Below are 13808 nucleotides of genomic sequence, written 5' to 3' on the forward strand. Positions count from 1 at the left end.
CGAAGAGAGAGATTTTCAGTGGTCTTGTATGTCTTTCATTTCCTAATAATTGCTCCCACAGTTGATTTCTTCAAACCAAGCTGCTTACCTATTGCAGATTCAGTCTTCCTAGCCTGGTGCAGGTCTACAATTTTGTTTCTGGTGTCCTTTGACAGCTCTTTGGTCTTGGCAATAGTGGAGTTTGGAGTGTGACTGTTTGAGGTTGTGGACAGGTGTCTTTTATACTGATAACAAGTTCAAACAGGTGCCATTAATACAGGTAACGAGTGGAGGACAGAGGAGCCTCTTAAGAAGAAGTTACAGGTCTGTGAGAGACAGAAATCTTGCTTGTTTGTAGGTGACCAAATACTTATTTTCCATCATAATTTGCAAATAAATTCATAAAAAATCCTACAATGTGATTTTCTGGATTTTTTTCCTCATTTTGTCTGTCATAGGTGAAGTGTACCTATGATGAAAGTTACAGGCCTCTCTCATATTTTTAAGTGGGAGAACCTGCACAATTGGTGGCTGACTAAATAGTTTTTTGCCCCACTGTATATGCATATCCTAGCTTCTGGGCCTGAGTAGCAGGCAGTTTAATTTGGGCACACTTTTCATCCAAAATTCCGAATGCTGCCCCCTACCCTAGTGAAGTTCAACTTTAAAGGGAACATCATATTACATTCTTTCACAAAAGGTTTCATCTTTACTCATTCATTTCATACAAGAATTAGATGCAAACCCCATCATTGACTAATTTACATATTCAGAGATATAGTTATGTGTGTTTCCTGTCCTCTCTGAGGTCACCAAATGAAACACACTCGTCATTACCCGTCTCTTAAGTGTCCACGGACCATTCCCACCTTCTCACAAGTGGACATTTTGTATCAGATCCTCAATTTGGGCATTTAGGAGTTTGCCATTTGAAATCCATTGTTCTCTCTATGTGTCTATTTCTGTATGGCCAGGGCGAGAGAGTCTTCTGCAGGAATTTATGACCTGAGATAACAGAACCTGGGTGTAGGAGAGAGAGAGGGAGAGAGACAGGGGGAAGCCACTAGCTATATCCAAAAAGGACCACGTCATGACACACGTCTCTGCGCTCCTCCCTATAGGCTGTCTCATCGTTGTCGGGCCTACCACTGTTGTGTCGTCAGCAAACATAATGATGGTGTTGGAGTTGTGCTTGGCCATGCAGGGGTGTGTGAACTGGGAGTACAGGTGGACTAAGAGGTGTTGTGTTGAGGATCAGCGTGGCAGATGAGTTGTTGCCTAGCCTTACCACCTGGGGCGGCCTGTCCGGAGGTCCAGGATTCAGGAAGTCCAGGAAATGCAGCCAACCAATGCATAAGGGGTTGAGATTAAGCCTACGCCCTCAGGACAGCAAATTCACCTCCTGCTCAAGAAAACAATAGATAAGATGGCCTGTTTTAAAAAGCTATTTTCCTACAATCTGAGAAGAAAGGGTGTTTTATACTGTAGAACCCCAAGTAACCTTTTTTTGAGATGTACAGATATCACAACAATAAAAAAAAATCTGTCAACTGTAACATATCTTTGTGCTTCTGTACAACTAAGGAAACCTGTCATCACTATATCAGGGCCGTGTCTCCCTTTTTAGCTGGTGTCCTCTAACATCAGGGTTCAAGGGGCAGGGGGGAGCAAAGCAGCCGAAATAGAGGGTAATGTGTAAGAGAATATATATTGTATTAGGCCTGAATACTAAATTGAGATCTGCACAAGTAATTCAAATGTTAACACAAATCTGGCTTCTGTCGCTTACCTTTTTTTCTTACCTCTTCTCTCCACATCTCCCTCTTTCTTTCAGACATTTAAGAGTGCTCCCACCTTTGACTTGTGCTATTGAGTCCTATGGGTTGGTCTCGTCTGCAGTCACTCTTGAATGGCCCACTGATGGCTCATGTAGAGTGTCTTCATATTAACGCTGCAGCACAGATCAATGATGTTGTACATTGTTGAGAAGCGTTGTCAGCGTGTTGTCGTTGAGCGCTGTGGCAAACATCCCCACCAAGTCAAAAACATTGTCAGTGTTTCCCTGTACCATGGCTCTCTCAAATATTTGCACACACACAAGGATCAGGTTGATTTTTGGTCTGTTGCGGTGACCGTATTACCGCCACACCGGCAGTTATGACTGCAGGCAAACTCCACTTTAAATTGAGTCATGGTAATCTCCTTTTATGCACTCTGGACATGTGTTGGTAGTACCCAACTCTCTAAGACTGTCAGGTCACTAATGGCCTGGTACTCAGTGCTCTGTTGTCACTCTCTCACTCCAACATCATTGCAAATGAAGTCAAAAATCACATTAACACTAATCAAAACAGTATCATGCTTTTAAAACTCAGCTCACTGTGATCGATCATTTTGAAGAAACTGAGTGGAAAACATGGTTGTTGTGGATATTGTTTCAAAGCCAAACATAACGAAATGGACAGCGCTTTCTAAGGTGATGATTAATTCAAAACACCTATAGGCATATTAAAGCTTATATCAGGTATGAAGGTAAGACCCAGATGCAGACACATCAAATGAACAATGGTTTAATGATCCAACAGGGGCAGGCAATAGACAGGTCAAGGCAGGTAGGGGTCAATAAACCAGAGGTGAGGCAACGATACCAGACGGCAGGCAGGCTCAGCGTGGGCAGAGGTCAATAATCCAGGGGTGGGGCAAAGGTTCTGGCAGGCTCAGGGTCAGGCTGAGTGATCAGGCAGGCGGGCTCAGAGTCAGCACAGTCACGGGTCAAACCAGGAGGGCGAGAAAAAGAGAGACTGGGAAAAGCAGGGGCTGAGAACAAAAACGCTGTGTGCCTTGACAAACAAGACAAACTGGCAACAGACAAACAGAGAACACAGGTGTAAATACATAAGGGATAATGGGGAAGATGGGTGACACCTGGAGTGGGGTGGAGACAATCACAAAGACAGGTAAAACAGATCAAGGTGTGACCGCTTATGCATACGCATAACTGAATTATTATTATTATTATTACACATGGCAGAAAAAAACTGATTTAAGATGTCTTTGGTACATAATTGGTCTAGTCTACACTCCAAAATTAAACAAATTCTAGTAATTGCCTTTGAGTGTGGACTGTATTATTATGCATGCTGGATGGACTGATACCTTATGCTACACTCCAAACTTTCTATAGAGTCTGGGAGAAAACGTATAGGCCTAGGCGATGCTGTTGGTTCAGAGATTGTGCAGGGTGGATTACAGAGTTAGTTGTATTTGATTTTTTAATAGCCTAGTAATGGGGAATTGTAATTGCTGACATTTCCATCTCTTCCTCTATCTCCTTCATTCCTTTCTCAAGTGCATAGAGAGAGGGGCTGCCAACAGTTTAATGAAATATGTTTTAGTTGTGAAAACATGTTACTATAGACATTCCCAAACAGATTTCACTTGGTTTCTAAAATGAAGCACTGGGTAGCTGCAGGAACAAGGGTTGGAGAGCCCATGGCCTAGAGAGTTTGGGCTGAATATCACCTGTCGAGTAGCGAGAGGCTGCAAGCTCCTCAAACAGTGGTTGATGCGTGGAGTGAAATAGGTGAAGTGTTATTATAAGCCCAGATATTTCTACATGCAATCCCATGTGAATGCAGAGTGTTGATGGTTGCCACTGAAAAGATGAGAATCCCAGCTGCTACTATATTTATTTCTCGGTTGCTAATATTAAGCAAATGCTCTTCTATAAAACCGGAGTAGCCTTCCCAGCACAAACTGCTGGAAAGCACCTCGATTCGCTATTTGAGTGAATGCAGATGACATGTCTTTTCCCCCTGCCCCTGTTCCTGCACATTTGATAATGGGCCATTCTAAATCAAAACTAATTTGACATATTAGAAAATACCAAATTAAATTGAGAATAGCGTGATAGGTGAAAATATGTTCACTTGATGAGAACCGCACATGCAGCCTGAGGCAAGGAACAGTGTAAGCTTTTTTTTGTGACTTTTTCCAATCATCAATATCCTATAATCGCATCATGCAGCTCATAAATGTTTTGATTTCTAAGACATTCTAAGGTTTGTATCATTCTCAACTAAAGTTGCCAAATAACTCAACATCTAGCATATAGAACCTGTTTCAAATGATCACTTTTACGCTCAACATAGCTACTTCGTATGGGCACTCGCTCCGGAATGGAAAAAATATACTTTAGATTTTATTCAGCTAAGTTCAATTATATTCTTATTACTATATCATCATACATACTCTTAGAAAAAAGGTTATGGATACAACAAAAAAGGGTTATATTGCTTGCTTCATGTATGGCACCCCTAAAGGTTCTTTATAGAACCCTTTTTGTAGTTTTTTTTTATTAGAACCCTAGAGGTTATTTTTCACTCTACCAAAATTGGTTTTGAAATAGAACCCTTGGGTTCCAGTCATGTGCATGACAATAACCATATGACAAAATGCCATGACCACCACAGCCCTAGTCACGGTTTGTCTTACTTACAGCGCTTTGGCTGCCTCTGTCTGACTAAAGCCTCTGTCTCAATTGGAATCTGAATCTGAGTTGTGCCAAGTCAGTGTAGTCTGTAAAGGTGTTTAAGCTGTGGAGGGGTGCTGAAAGGCGATGAAGGGCTCACCTCTGAGAGGAAGACGTTTTTTTGTAATCCAGAAGAATCCCGTCTTTTGCAACTGTTTGTTCAACTGCTGCTTCTCTGAAGTGCATGCTGTGCGTTAGACAGGTGCACAGATATATCATTATACTCATACTTGTCGTCGCATCATCAAACCAATTATTCACTCTTTATTTGAACATCTTCCAACAACCCTGCATGAACAATTTCGATAATTGCAGCAAATCTTTTTAACAGCATGGTTTGATGCAATTTGGAGAGCTAGCATGGACCCTCTGTGCTATGCACACAATGCAGGGCTGACACCTTCAGCACATGCAACTGTGAAGGCACTTAAACCATACAAATAACATCCCTGTCACAACAAACACAACAAAGGATGTTTCTCGCTACTGTAGGGACGAAACAACACCTACTGGGGAACTGCCTTCAGAAAAACAGCTGGTTGAGTCTCATAAAATAAACACTATTTAACCATAAACTAACTTTACACACACACACTGGTGAAATGTCCCCACTTGTACAAATTTGCCTCCGGTTCCCATAAGGATAGTAAAACCAAAAGCGTGCACACACACACGCACGCACGCACGCACGCACGCACGCACGCACGCACGCACGCACGCACGCACGCACGCACGCACGCACACACACACACACACACACACACACACACACACACACACACACACACACACACACACACACACACACACACACACACACACACACACACACACACACACACACACACACACACACACACACACGTTAAGGCTGTCGAAGTGGAACTGAGTGTTACAGTGACTGTTTGGCATTGGTTTTTCCTACCCACCTGTATATCTAGCCAATCAACACAGTAGGTGGCTAACTTTACCTAGGCGAGGGGTTAAGATTATGGGTTAGATAACATGCTAGCTCAGTAGTAAAAGGGTTAAGTTTAGGGTTAGAAGTTAGGTTAAAGGGTTCAAGTTATGGTTTGGTGAAGGGTTAGCTAACATGATAAAGAGTTGCAAAAGAGCTAGAAAAGTAGTAAGTAGTTGCAAAGTTAGTTTTAACTAAATGTGTCCGTGATTAAAATCGAACACGTTTGCATTACACGCCTACCCTCCCTACTATAGTTTATGTCTTAAGTAACCTACTGTCTTTATCTGTGATTGAAATTCACTGTATTTAAAATGGTGTACTGCGCACAATTTCTTTACTTTTTTGTGTGCCTGTCATGAATTTCCAATAAGCAATTCATGCCTTTTCACAAATATCTGTGATACTGGGTTGTCTCCTGAAGGTTGACATACAAACAAAGATGCCCACAGATACAGATGTCAAGGTTTTTACACTTGGTTAAACTTGAGAATTTCGTGGGAAACTGGAAATATATATTTTTTGGTAGAACAAGGATAGACAATCATCTTTCCTTTCATCTGTAGAATTTGAACAATATCATCCGGAATTAAATCGTTCCTGACATGCAATAGGAGGACTGATGTTTCTTGAATAAAGTGTCAACCACAGTTCTATTTCACTATATTTCACTATATACTGTATTTCCATTAATATGTGTAATAAAAATGTTGTACTTCCTCTACACGTTTCTGCATAGTTGATATCATCGGTAGAAATGGGCCACTACTGTACATTTCCTGGTTGTAAAGCAAACCACAAAATCCAGAATTCATAACGATTTCAGGACGTGGAGGACCTCCCCATGGAGGTGTATGTGAGAAATATCAAAATCTCTGTTTGTAGCCAGCACTTTCAGCCAGAGGATTTTGAAACGGAACTGAAGCCTCAATTCACAGGGTTGCTATGTTGTTGAACGTTGAAAAGTGATGCTATTCCATCGATTTTCCTCTTCCCTTCAAATTTACTGAAAGAAATATCAACAGTTTTAAAGATTTTACCGAGTTACAGTTCATACAGTGCATTCAGAAAGTATTCACACCCCTTGATTTTTTTTTTTACAGTAAAGCCTTACTTTAAAATTGATTTTAGTTTTCTATCATCAATCTACACACAATACCCTAATGACAAAGCGAACAGGCTTTTACAATTTTATGACAAATATAAAACAGAAATACCTTATTTACATAAGTAAGACCCTTTGTTATGAGACTCAAAAATTATCTCAGGTGCATCCTGTTTCAGTTGATCATCCTTGAGATGGTTCAAACACTTGGAGTCCACCTGTAGTAAATTAAATTGATTGGAAAGGCACAATTATCACAATTCCAGTGGGTCAGAAGTTACATACGCTAAGTTGACCGTGCCTTTAAACAACTTGGAAAATATCAGAAAATGATGTCATGGCTTTAGACACATCTGATAGGCTAATTGACATAATTTGAGTCCATTGGAGGTGTACCTGTGGATGTATTTCAAGGCCTACCTTCAAACTCAGTGCCTGCTTGACACCATGGGAAAATCAAAAGAAATCAGCCAAGGCCTAAAAAAAATTGTATACCTCCACAAGTTTGGTTCATCCTTAGGAGCAATTTCCAAATGCCTGAAGCTACCACGTTCATCTGTACAAATAAATAGTAAGTATAAACACCATGAGACCACACAGCCATCATAACGCTCAAGAAGGAGACGCGTTCTGTCTCCTAGTGATGAACATACTTTGGTGCGAAATGTGCAAATCAATCCCAGAACAACAGCAAAGGACCTTGTGAAGATGTGGAGGAAACAGCTACAAAAGTATCTATATCCACAGTAAAACGAGTCCTATATCGACATAACCAGAAAGGCTGCTCAGCAAGGAAAACGCCACTGCTCCATACAGCAACAAAAAAAGCCAGACTACGGTTTGCAACTGCACATGGGAACAAAGATTGTACTTTTTGGAGAAATGTCCTCTGGTCTGATGAAACAGAAATATAACTGTTTGGCCATAATGACCATTGTTATATTTGGAGGAAAAAGGGGATGCTTGCAAGGTGACAAACACCATCCCAACCGTGAAGCAAGGGGGTGGCAGCATCATGTTGTGGGGGTGCTTTGCTGCAGGAGGGACTGGTGCACTTCACAAAATAGATGGCATCATGAGACAGGAAAATTATGTGGATAAATTGAAGCAACATGTCAAGACATCAGTCAGGAAGTTAAAGCTTGGTCGCAAATGGGTCTTCCAAATGGACAATGACCCCAAGCATATTTCCAAAATTGTAGCAAAATGACTTAAGGACAACAAAGTCAAGGTGTTGGAGTGGCCATCACAAAGCCCTGACCTCAATCCTATAGAAAATATGTGGGCAGAACTGAAAAAGTGTGTGCGAGCAAGGAGGGCCCTCCATCAATTTTAAATAGAATAAGTTTGGAACCACCCAGACTCTTCCTAGTGCTGGCCGCCTGGTGCAAAATGAGCAATCGAGGAGAAGGGCCTTGGTCAGGGAGGTGACTCACTCTGACAGAGCTCCAGAGTTCCTCTGTGGCGATGGGAGTTCCTCTGAAGGAAGATCCTTCAGGCTTTTATGGTAGAGTGGCCAGACGGAAGCAACTCCTCAGTAAAAGGCACATGACCCGCTTGGAGTTTTCCACATGGCACCTAATTTGTAGCACAGACTGTTGGATGAAATACAAACTAACCTTCCATACTTATTTCAAAGCGAAGAAACAAGATTCTATGGTCTGATGAAACCAAGATTGAACTCTGTGGCCTGAATACCAAGCGTATAGTCTGGAGGAAACCTGGCACCATCCCTACGGTGAAGTATGGTGGTGGCAGCATCATGATTTGGGGATGTTTTTCAGTGGCAGGGACTGGAATACTAGTAAGGGTGGAGGGAAAGATGAACGGAGCAAAGTACAGAAATACAAAATACTTGATGAAAACCTGCTCCAGAGCGCTCAGGACCTCAGACTGGGGTGAAGGTTCACCTTCCAACAGGACAACCCTAAGCACACAGCCAAGACAACCCAGGAGTGGCTTTCGGACAAGTCTCTGAATGTCCTTGAGTGGCCCAGCAAGAGCCCGAACTTGATCCCGGTTGAACATCTCTGGAGAGACCTGAAAATAGCTGTGCAGCAACACTCCCCATCCTACCTGACAGAGCTTGAGATGATCTGCAGAGAAGAATGGGAGAAACTCCTCACATACAGGTGTGCCAAGCTTGTAACATCACATGCAAGAAAACTCGAGGCTGTAATCACTGCCAAAGGAGCTTCAACAAAGTACTTTTTGAAAGGTCTGAATAGTTATGTAGATGTGATTTCTTGTTATTCAGTTGCAAAAACGTGTTTCTTTGTCATGACTTTACTTTCACTAATTTGATGACTTATTTATTAAAATAATAATGTAACGACAACTCATTAGGAATTTGGGGCACCACGGATGAGATTGTTTAAATAGTTACCATCTCCTGAATGAATCTCTAACTATTATGTTGATAAACAGTCATTTTTATTAATCATTACCTCTTATCATATCATTCTGAATGGTCGTAACCTCATATGCATTTGCTAAAACCCCAGCCTTGCTCATTATTAAGTTCTACACATGTTTTATTATTTATTTACTTACTAGCTAACTGATTAATTAAATAATAAACATACACCCTTTACATGAGACAAACGTTCTCTAGTGAACTGACAAAATATGACGGCTTGTTACAACATAGATGTAGTGGGAAAGGCACACTTATCGTCGAGACATATCAGAATGGTTCTCACAGTAACGTTAATCATATAGTTTGCACACAAACTGCCGCCTGTTTGGAATGAGAAATCATGAATGTATTTACGTGTGTTTTATCTCTGTCGGAACCAAGCCTTCTTGTAAAGGGTTTGTTTGGGCCTTTCTGCGGCCCACTTGTACATGCTCTGATTGTCCACCAGAGGTCACAATGTCCTTCTTCTTAGTTGTCCGGACTCCATGGGTGTTCATTCCTCAGGACAGCTACTTAGCTGTACCAGTGATTGTCTGAGAGGGGAGTTCTCCTCTCTTTTCAAAGTTCCAAACCACTTTACACGCACAGCTGCAGACTGGCAGCTTGGATTAGCTAACGACATGCCATTGGAACACATGAGTGATGGTTGCTGATAAAGGGCATCTGTACGCCTATGTAGATATTCCATAAAAAAATCAAATCTGCCGTTTCCAGCTACAATGGTCATTTTACAACATTAACAATGTTTACACTGTATTTCTGATCAATTTGTTGTTATTTTAATGGACAAAAAAAATGATTTTCTTTAAAAAAAACATGGGCATTTCTATGTGACTTCAAACTTTTGAACAGTAGTGTAGGTTTAAATGTTTTTTTGGGGGACCCCAGTGGTTTTACCCATGCACCGCTACTAGATTCCATGGCACATGGATTATGAACTGATACGCTGGATTCAAAACTTACCGTTTTTCAATTAAAATGATTAAACAAAGTTCTTGCAACCAATATAATGTTGTATCGGTTGCAAGAATTATTGAAACATGTTCTTAGAACGTTATTTAATTACTTTCAAGTAACGTATAATTTCAGTTCTCAGAACGTCAATAAAACCTCCAAGGAATACTCTCAGGGAACTATAGTAAAATGTTCTCAGAACCTACCTGCAACCTAAAAATGTACATGCCCAGAAAAGGCATAATTTTCCCTTCCGTATTCGGAACGTTTAAAAAAAACATTCAGTTTTACCTGTCACCAATCTTATGGCTTCGTTCCGAGAACTAATGGAAAAACAAACTTCCAATGTTCCAAATGTGCTAGCTGGGCAGCATGCTCGGCCAATTACAATTTAGAGCCGGACATGGACAGGTGCTGTTGCCGGGTAGACTCTTTCATTGTTTAAATGTTCTCTCTCTCTCTCTGAGGGCCTTTTTCACCTTTTGAGTAAGGATCTTAGTGATTTCATTACAGTTGCCAATTCACATTCTAGATTTTATACGCTGTGGTGTTTCTAGAACATGTATAGTGTCATATGGGATAAATGAGGAGTATGAGGCAGGAGGGTGTTGGCTGTGTCAGTGGCTTTCTTGAATCGTGTCTCTTCTGTGTTACACCACATTAACTGTATACCTTGGAAATACATGTTATACTGTACATGTGCTATGAGCATAACCAGGTTTGTAAAACCATGCAGAAATGCTGATATCGTTCCTTCATATTACTTAACATTAGCAAGAGGTGTAGAACAGTGATGTTGGTATCATGTTAAGTTGGACCCCTGTAAGGATTCATCACTCTGCATTTTTAAATATCAAACCCCTTCCTGTGACTTAGTGTTATTTAATTACAGAGAACAAAAATGACAGAACATTTCTCAACACTAGGACAATATCATTAAGATGGCCCCAGAGGGGATGGCTTTATGGGCTCTTAACCAACCATATTATTTTGTTAGCTCTTTTGCATTGTTTCACTTATTTTGTACATACTGTTGCTACTACCCTCTCTTATGACCGAAAGAGCTTCTGGACATCAGAACAGCGATTACTCATCTTGAACTGGAAAAATAATTTTTCTTTAATGAGTCGGACGAGAGGGATTTACTCCAAACACCCGAACAGGCCCTCATCACTGTCTTTCGAAGGAGAAAGAGACGGAGGTATCTGGCAACAATCCGGCCTAATCTGCCTTTGCCATCGGTACTATTGACCAACGTACAATCGCTGGATAATAAAGTGGACAAACTACAGGCACGTATATCCTACCAACGGGACATTAAAAACTGTATATTACGTTTCACTGAGGCGTGGCGGAACAATGACATGAAAAACATACAGCTGGTGGGTTATACACTGTATCGGCAGGATAGAAGAGCAGCCTCTGGTAAGACAAGGGGTGCCGGACTATGTACATTTGTAAACAACAGCTGGTGCTCGATATCTAAGGAAGTCTCAAGGTTTTGCCGCCTGAGGATATAGTATCTCATGATAAGCTGTAGACTACACTATCTACCTAGAGAGTTTTGATTATATATTCTTCATAGCTGTCTATTTACCGCCACAATCCGATGCTGGAACTAAGACCGCACCCAATGAGCTGTGTACGCCCATAAGCAAACTGGGAAACGTTCTAACCCGGAAGCTTGTAAGAAATCCCACTATGCCCTCCGACGAACCATCAAACAGGCAAAGCATCAATACAGGACTAAGATCGAATGGTACTACACCGGCTCTGACACTTGTCGGATGTGTCAGGGCTTGCTGTTATGCTGGTGAATGAGGACCCAAAAGCGACTTAACGAAAACAGAGTCTTTATTCCAGTAAAAGACAAATGTAATAATCCTGGAAAAAACAAGGAGAAAACAAAACAGGAAAAACTTAAATCCACTCGTAGTAGCGAGGACTGACTGGAGACTCGACCATAGACTGCAGGTTGCTTAGGGAAGGCACCGACCGTAGCAGACTAAGACACCTGCTCACACGCAGCATCTGAAGAAGACAAAACACGACAGGGCGAGACCAGGACACAGAACAGCGAACATCATACAAGGATCCGACAAGGACAGAAGCGGAAAACAAGGGGAGAAATAGGGGCTCTAATCAGAGGGCAAAATAGGGGACAGGTGTGAAAAGAGTAAATGAGTGAGTTAGGAGAATGAGGAACAGCTGGGAGCAGGAACGGAACGATAGAGAGAAGAGAGAGAGGGAGGGGGAGAGAGAGGGATAGAAAGAGGGATGGAACCTAAAAAGACCAGCAGGGGGAAACGAACAGAAGGGAAAGCACAAGGACAAGACAATATATGACAAAACATGACAGTACCCCCCCACTCACTGAGCGCCTCCTGGCGCACTCGAGGAGGAACCCTGGCGGCAACGGAGGAAATCATCAATCAGCGAACGGTCCAGCACGTCCCGAGATGGAACCCAACTCCTCTCCTCAGGACCGTAAACCCTCCCAATCCACTAAGTACTGGTGACCACGTCTCCGAGAACGCATGTCCATGATCTTTCGTACCTTGTAAATAGGTGCGCCCTCGACAAGGACGGGGGGGGAGGGAAGACGAACGGGGGCGCGAAGAAAGGGCTTGACACAGGAGACATGGAAGACAGGGTGGACGCGACGAAGATGTCGAGGAAGAAGCATTCGCACAGCGACAGGATTGACGACCTGGGAGACACGGAACGGACCAATGAACCGCGGAGTCAACTTACGAGAAGCTGTCGTAAGGGGAAGGTTACGAGTGGAAAGCCACACTCTCTGGCCGCGACAATACCTAGGACTCTTAATCCTACGTTTATTGGCGGCTCTCACAGTCTGCGCCCTGTAAGGGCAAAGTGCAGACCTCACCCTCCTCCAGGTGCGCTCACAACGTTGGACAAACGCCTGAGCGGAGGGAACGCTGGACTCGGCGAGCTGGGACGAGAACAGAGGAGGCTGGTACCCCAGACTACTCTGAAACGGAGATAGCCCGGTAGCAGACGAAGGAAGCGAGTTGTGAGCGTATTCTGCCCAGGGGAGCTGTTCTGCCCAAGACGCAGGGTTTCTGAAAGAAAGGCTGCGTAATATGCGACCAATCGTCTGATTGGCCCTTTCTGCTTGACCGTTAGACTGGGGATGAAAACCGGAAGAGAGACTGACGGAAGCACCAATCAAACGACAGAACTCCCTCCAAAACTGTGAATTGCGGGCCTCTGTCTGAAACGGCGTCTAACGGGAGACCATGAATTCTGAACACATTCTCAATGATGATTTGTGCCGTCTCCTTAGCGGAAGGAAGCTTAGCGAGGGGAATGAAATGTGCCGCCTTAGAGAACCTATCGACAACCGTAAGAATCACAGTCTTCCCCGCAGACGAAGGCAGACCGGTAATGAAGTCTAAGGCGATGTGAGACCATGGTCGAGAAGGAATGGGAAGCGGTCTGAGACGACTGGCAGGAGGAGAGTTACCTGACTTAGTCTGCGCGCAGTCCGAACAAGCAGCCACGAAACGGCGCGTGCCACGCTCCTGAGTAGGCCACCAAAACCGCTGGCGAATAGAAGCAAGTGTGCCCCGAACGCCGGGGTGGCCAGCTAACTTGGCAGAGTGAGCCCACTGAAGAACAGCCAGACGAGTAGAAACAGGAACTAAAAGAAGGTTACTAGGACAAGCGCGCGGCGACGCAGTGTGAGTGAGTGCTTGCTTAACCTGTCTCTCAATTCCCCAGACAGTCAACCCGACAACACGCCCATAAGGAAGAATCCCCTCGGGATCGGTAGAAGCCACAGAAGAACTAAAGAGACGGGATAAGGCATCAGGCTTGGTGTTCTTATTACCCGGGC

Source organism: Oncorhynchus gorbuscha, linkage group LG16 (assembly GCF_021184085.1).
Source record: "Oncorhynchus gorbuscha isolate QuinsamMale2020 ecotype Even-year linkage group LG16, OgorEven_v1.0, whole genome shotgun sequence".
NCBI lineage: Eukaryota > Metazoa > Chordata > Actinopteri > Salmoniformes > Salmonidae > Oncorhynchus > Oncorhynchus gorbuscha.